This window comes from Sinocyclocheilus anshuiensis, unplaced genomic scaffold (genome assembly GCF_001515605.1).
Source record: "Sinocyclocheilus anshuiensis isolate Anshui unplaced genomic scaffold, SAMN03320099.WGS_v1.1 scaffold928, whole genome shotgun sequence".
In the NCBI taxonomy this organism is placed as follows: Eukaryota; Metazoa; Chordata; class Actinopteri; order Cypriniformes; family Cyprinidae; genus Sinocyclocheilus; species Sinocyclocheilus anshuiensis.
The window spans coordinates 1,110,030-1,117,007 of record NW_015552531.1 but is presented as its reverse complement, the minus strand read 5'-3'; the positions used below and the strand labels follow the sequence as shown (position 1 = coordinate 1,117,007).

Here is a 6,978-nt window from a genome sequence, read left to right as displayed (position 1 = left end):
ATCAGAATCAAGTAATCTAGAAGGCAGCATTACACATGAAACAAGTGATGAAAGAGAAACTTCTAAGCAACACAATTTCCTCTGGGCAGTCAAAGATCTTGTTTTTTTTTTGAGAGTTTCAGAAATCCTCGTTCTCACCTTCCACTGACACAACCACATACTTCTCATCATTTGTTTTTTCATCTGCAGTGTAGCACCTGTATCTGCCTTCATCTTGGACCCTGATGTTTCTTATCAAGAGTGATAAATTTCCATTTTTAATTTCAGATTCCGACAACAGGGATGTTCTTCCCTTGTAGTCCTCGTGCTGATGGCCCAGCTGGTCCTGATTGTGGTAGAATGAATGCACTGCTTTTTTATCCAAATACCAGTGGATGATATCAAGGTTGGTGGAAGTGCAAGGTAACATACATTCCTCAGAATAGATACGGGTGACATGAGTGTCTGTAAAAACACCAAATTACAATGTGAAAAACAACACATACACATCCAGGGTCATATTAAGACTACAGGTGGGCCTACTGTATATTCAGCCAGCATTCACGATTCCTGTACAGTCATGTGTGTTGTAAGTCTTTTTATGAAAATGAAATCACAAATAAAATGACCTCCATGAGGCCATTGAGAAATGCGCTGAAACAGCTTTTGCAAAATACCTTCGGGTTTAATAGAACAAGTGATTCCAACAAGTCTGCAATCATTTACTTGTGTATCAAAGGTCAAATCTGAGTAAAGGTATACAGATGTGTTTACCTTCAGCTGATTGTGGTTTAAATAGTCAAAACTGATACTAACTCGTACTGTTCTTGATGTGGGATAAAAGCAAAACGTTTTTATTTTATAGCATTTTTGCTCGTTTATGTGGGCCGTCCCAAGCATGGTTGCAATGTGTTCATTGTCAAACTCCAAAATCAGATTATTTTTAATTCTTAAAAAACGCCATTATTTTATTTGAAAAAAAATAATAAAATAAATTATATATATATATATATATATATATATATATATATACATATATTCATACAGTATTATTAAATCTGAGAAAACTATTATATTGAACTCTGTAAGAAACATAAAAAAAAAACAGTTCAAGCATTGACATTAATGTAATATACAGTTAAACATTTTTACAATTAGTTACAATTAATCATTTAGTTACAAATAAATTTGTGATTGTCATTTCTTTTAAAAAGCCACTGAGGTGCTAATGTGACTGAATGAGGCAGTCTGTATCTGAGATTGAGTTAATGAGTTGAGAGTTTTTAAGGCACATATCAGACATGTAAATAAATGTCAGTAGATATTTTGATTTCTTACCTCCTAAGATTACAGGCAGAATCCACAGCAAGAAAAACAGCTTCATAGTCACATAGTTTAAACTAATCGAAGGTAATACGTCTTTCTACCTACTACTTTCTATTTTGATTCCTTCACATTGCAACACACCCTCTGTGGAGATTAACAGGCTTCAGGAGTTGCCACACTGGTTTTAGAACCGTCCCACAAACTTTGTTACTCTTCATCTCATTTCATGAATATTAGTGTGTAAAATAGGCCTATACATGTTGTATTTTATAAATGGCAGGGAATCACAGAAACAAATCACCCTTATTATATATGGAAATACAGATTTTAATTGTACATACACACAATAGGATATTGATAGGTGTTTGTGAGATGACAATTGTGCAAAAGACATCCATGTCGTGATTGTAAATAATGTGCTGCCTCCAACTGGCTTTTAGAGGCCATGTAATTCTTTTACTTTGACTGGTGTATAGAACCTGTCAGACTCTGTTCTGTGTCGATTGCTAGGCTACATCCTTCGAAGTGCGCATTTGAAGGCCAATTGCGTCACGGCGGCGCGACGAAGACCGTCCCAATATCGCAAGCCGTTTTAGCATTTAAACGTTTGTTTTGACTATCCATAAATATAATTTAAGATAGGAACAATTGTATTTTGACGAGTCATAATTATAAGTTGACTAGTCACAATGACAATTAGAGATATCTGCAATTATAATTGCACTAGTAAGAAATCGAATTAGAGATATCTCTAAATACTTTACGACTAGTCAAAACTCCATTTAAGGTATCTGTAATGAAGTCATAGATATCTTCAATAGGGCGTCACACATACGCAAAGGTAATTAGAGATATCTCTAATTCAGTTTCGACTAGTCACAATTATATTTTAAGATATCTGAATTGTACCTGCTCCTAGTCGAATCCGCTGTTGTGTGACGTGAGACTAAATTTACTCAGCTCCTCCCAGAGCCCCTCCCCGACTAATGTTTAGTGCTAACTGCTAACAACAGTGGTCTGCTTTTCTTGTCACTGAGAGAAAAGCTACTGGATGAAGTGCTTCAGGGGTTATTAAATAATATCTGGATGCAGCCAGTATTTAATGCTAAAACGGCTTGCCATATTGCGGCAGCCTTCGTCGCTCCGCGGTGACGCAATCGGCTTTCAAATGCAGCCTTCGGAGGATGCATCATGAATTGGGATATGGCAAGCCGGTTTAGCATTAAATACTCCTTGCTGTACTAGTCATTAAAAGTCAAGAACTAACAATTCAGGCTCCAGTTATTTTCGTTTTCATTAACAAATAACATATGGCAGCTCTCTTCTTGCACCGTTGCCACGCGACAGGAGCATTAATCGGGAACACCTGCTGGGGCAATCAGGAAATTCTGCGAAGGCTAGACTCGGAGCGTCCTTCGAAGGCCGTGTCGGCCGCATCCTTCGGAGGACCCGTCCTCCGAAGGATGCGGTCTTTGAATTGGGACACAGCTTATGTGTGTTTCCTTCCCCCACGTGCTCCATGTTATGTTTATTTCCTTATTTGGTCTTCCTGTTCCTGTCCTGATTGTGTTATCATTTGTTCCAGGTGTTCCCCGTTCTGTCCCATTGTTCCCAGCTGTGTCCCATTAGTTTCAGTGTATTTAAAGTGTTTTCTGCCCCTTGTTTCCCGTCCGGTATTGATCGTCAATCCCTGTGTCCTACGTGTGATTCCTGTGGTGTCAATAAAGACTGTGTATCCTGATTCTCCAGCGTTCTCCTCATTCCTCGCTTCTTGTTCCTCGCTCCTCACCGTAGGCGCAACGTGACAGAAAACCGGATCAAGACAGAAAAGTAAGCGGCGCTCCTTCTCCCTGTTGTTTTCATTTTAAAAGTCTTTTGTTTTCTTGTCACCGCATTGCAATACATCCTCTGTGGAGATTAACAGGCTGCACAAGTCTTACTTAGAACCCTCCTATGTTTACGAACCCAAAGTCTAACTTCACCTCATTCCATGAATATCAGTGTTGTATATGTTGTAAGTTTAAAAATGGCAGTGAATCACAGAAACAAATTGCTCTTAATTATGTGGAAATACAGATTCAATTGTACAATCAGACAGTAGGCTATTGATGGGTATTTACACAATCACAATCATTATTATAAATTTAAAAATAATTAGAATATTTTGTAAATTTGAACTGGCTTTTAGTGGCCTAACAGGAGTCATAATGAAAGTGCATTATGTAATTCTTTTACCTTGACAGGTGTACAAAACCATTATTTACTTGTACTTGTTATTTATGATTTAAAATGGAACATCTGAGATTTTAGCAGAAAATAAACCTTTTAACTGTAGATAATTTCATATACAAGAGGTATGTGTGTATATGTATATATGTACGTACATACATACATACATGCATGCATGCATACATACATACATACATATGATTCACTTCACATTTTTATTGTTAATTAAAATTGTATGAAAGCTGATATTTAATTAATAGTTAATAGAAATGGCATTTACATTTAAGACATTTAGTAGATGTTCTTGCATACAAAAATCATTTAGTTTTCATGTGAGGTCAACAGATAGCATGCGTCCAATTCAAAACATTATTTGAGAGAACAAAAAAAAAAAAAAAAAAAAAAAAAAAAAAAAAATAATAATAATACCAGTACATACAATTAGTAAAAGTTACTAGAAATTCAACATTGGATTGTTTTGTCATTTTTACTGTAAGTATAGACAAATATTTCCTTAATAATAATAAAATTAATAAATGCTTGTCTCTCCTTTTGTCTTGGCAGCAAATCATTCACTTTTCAGGATTTGAAGGAAGGCCTAAAAGGTCCCATCAATGCTGTTTTAAACAAACTTTTCCCCCATGTATTCTCATGTTGGTCCGTTGGCGATCTCTTCTGTTAAGCAGGTGTCCTCAGATGCAGTTCCGCTGTTTGCAACAGTCACTGTAAAGGATAGAGATCTGTGAATATGATGCAGTGAGATGAGGATTTATTATGCAACTGCTACCACACAAACCTCTGATTGGTTGCATCTATGTAGCCTCTACATGGGTTTTACTTGATTTTGTACAGCCAGCTGGTTTGAAGTAGATACAATTGTTGCACATATATAGTAAGTATAAGTGTAGATATTCCAGATATTGATTGACTGATGATTCTGGTAATCCATACCTTTACATTTTATAATTCCTATGAATGCTGCGACTGCAATGCCTGTGATCACAGCAGCAGGAATCCACCACTGGGGGGAGTTCTCAGCCTTTTGTTTTTCTGCAGAAACAGTCTGTGGTCATTGAAATGTGAGAAATAAGTTTGTTAGCTGAAAAATAAAACCAATGTCTTTAAGAAAGTTGAATGTCAACATCCCCATCTTGCTGTTTAGTTAACTGAAGTAATCATCCACCGAAGTTCAAGAGATTTTTGCCAAACTTTCATGTTTCAAACTTAACATGTTTTAAGTTTTAACTGTCAGCTATTTTACAGGTTTTTCTAAGCCTTCAGTATCTCAAATCCCTTGATCACTTTCTAGTTTATTTTAGCATAACAAATAAAAGCCACTTCCTTATTGACAGCATCATTCAGGAAGTGACATCATTTTGGAGGGAAAACAACAGAACAAACATGAGTACAAATGCACTTGATTCATTCTGTGATTGTGTGGTATTGTTTGGTTTGTCTCACTCTAAAAAAAGTGATGCTTGATAAAATTACAGACGTCTCAATGATACAATCAAAATTGTAAAAGTTAAGTTGAAACTCTAACATAAACTAACTCTCAATCATTCACTGAGCAATGGCAAAATTAAACTTTTTATTGCCTTCTGGTTGAGTTCCAGCTTGTTCATTTTATTTGTCATTGTGAAAATAATCAAGTTGCCTACGGCTTAACCAGTGCATATTTATGAAAGTCTGATCTACTCTAATAAAATAACACTTTTTTTAATTTATTTTTTATTTTTTTAAAGTAGCATCTTAAAAGTTGCAGCATAACAGAAATGGCCCTTTTATAAAACCGCAACAATGACATACCATAAAATGTTATATCTTCATAAAAAATAATGAAATGTATTATTAATAATAATATTTTCATTAAATAATCCTTTGCCAAATATTATGGTTCTTTATTAGGCCATTTACGGTTGTTAAGGAACTGATATGAATTGGACACCAATTTGCCAAAACGTAAGATAGTAACAAATTGCAGAAAGACTGTTTTGGATTTCAGAGCCAAACTATATGCTTCATAAAGGAAAATTCTGTTTGTGAATTTAACTTCATTTTTAAATGTAGAAATGTTGAGCAAGTTAGAAATGTTTGCGCAAAGTGGTGGTTTACAGGGTATAACATGCTCTCACCACCAGGCTTTAGTGTGATGTTAGCTCTTCTATGGTCCTCATGTTTGGTCTGTGTGATGTTAACTCTCATATGGACCTCATGTTTGGTCTGGTGAGCAGAGAGGATGCAGGTGTAGGTTCCAGTGTGCTCTAGTCTCAGCGGGTTGTGTAGCTGCAGTGAGCCATCTCCACCTTAACCCCTGGGGGTCACCAGGCACACTTTGTCCTTCCAAATACTTGAGCTCCTCTGTGTGAGGCTGTCATAGGTGTAGATGGTTGAGGACTTGTGTTCTTTGGTGAAGGACCATGTCAGTGTGAAGTTCTGCAGGTTCGATGGGGCCACGCAAGAGATGAAGTCATGACCTTCCACGCTGAATATATCGGTTTAGTTAAATTGGTTAAAATACTATCTAGGCACCATTTGAAAGGTCAGTAAGATAAAGGAACATTGTGGTACATGGTATTCTTTCGACTGCGTGTAACTGTTTGGTTGGTCATGGAAATATTTTGTGATGCAATGTCGTGTAATAATGATGTTGAAATGCAATGTAATGCGTCCAGACATCTATGAATTTGCTCGGTGAGATCAAAACTTTCTCCTGCAGTGATGCCCTCCATGTCTGGGACCTGTAGAATGATTGGACGAGGCAGATGTGGGTCAGATTGTTCTTGAGCTTGCTCTCCACCGAGTACAGGCCTTGTTTGTCAGCTGTTATGCAGTGTGAAGGGTTGGAGGGAATCAGGTAGACCAGCCGGCTCTATGAACAGGTTTACACGGGGAGCAGGGTAGACATCTCCACAGGAGCATATGACTTCCTCAAAACCACTGAGATGTGTTGTCTCCAGGCTCACTGACTGGATAGGGGCTGGAATGACACAGTTATTTGTTGTTTTTGTTGTTTGTGGTGGTGGTGGTGTTATTTTCAAGTCACATGTGGTTGTTGTGGCATAAATAATTAGGCACATATAAAAATTAGGCACATTTTTTTTCTTAAAGTTTTAGAAGCACAAACCTCATGTTTGTTAGACTTAATATTAAGCTTTGTCCTACTTTTGGCATTAAACTACTACTAATATCCATCCATCCTGTTTTGTCCTGTCTGGGATTCTGTGGGAGTTTATAAGCAACTGTACTTTGTGGTAAGCAATTTTACCGTTGGATTTTTTTTCTAAAATTATCACCCATGATTTTATTTCCAATTTATTTTATTTATCTGCTGCTGCTGTGGTAATTGAATTGAAAGTACATTTTGTTGTTGTTATTATTATTGTTATTATTATTATTGTTATTATTATTATTATTATTATTATTATTATTATTATTATTATT

At 36.3% G+C, this 6,978-nt stretch overlaps 1 protein-coding gene and 1 pseudogene across 3 annotated transcripts in view; one reads left to right on the top strand and one right to left on the bottom strand.

Moving 5' to 3' along the window:
* Nucleotides 1-2,890: 2,890 nt before the first annotated feature.
* The window catches only part of LOC107663623 (gamma-aminobutyric acid receptor subunit rho-3-like), a 21,209-nt gene continuing 17,121 nt past the window's right edge, over nucleotides 2,891-6,978 (top strand). Inside the window, exon 1 of one of the 3 annotated variants that reach the window (XM_016453856.1) lies at nucleotides 2,891-3,135. The gene's annotated coding sequence lies outside the window, so the exon portion shown is untranslated. Of the gene's footprint in view, nucleotides 3,136-4,904; nucleotides 4,940-6,978 lie in introns of those variants that run through there. The other 2 variants (XM_016453857.1, XM_016453855.1) reach the window with 2 other exon arrangements.
* LOC107663609 (uncharacterized) lies at nucleotides 4,184-6,834 on the bottom strand (annotated as a pseudogene).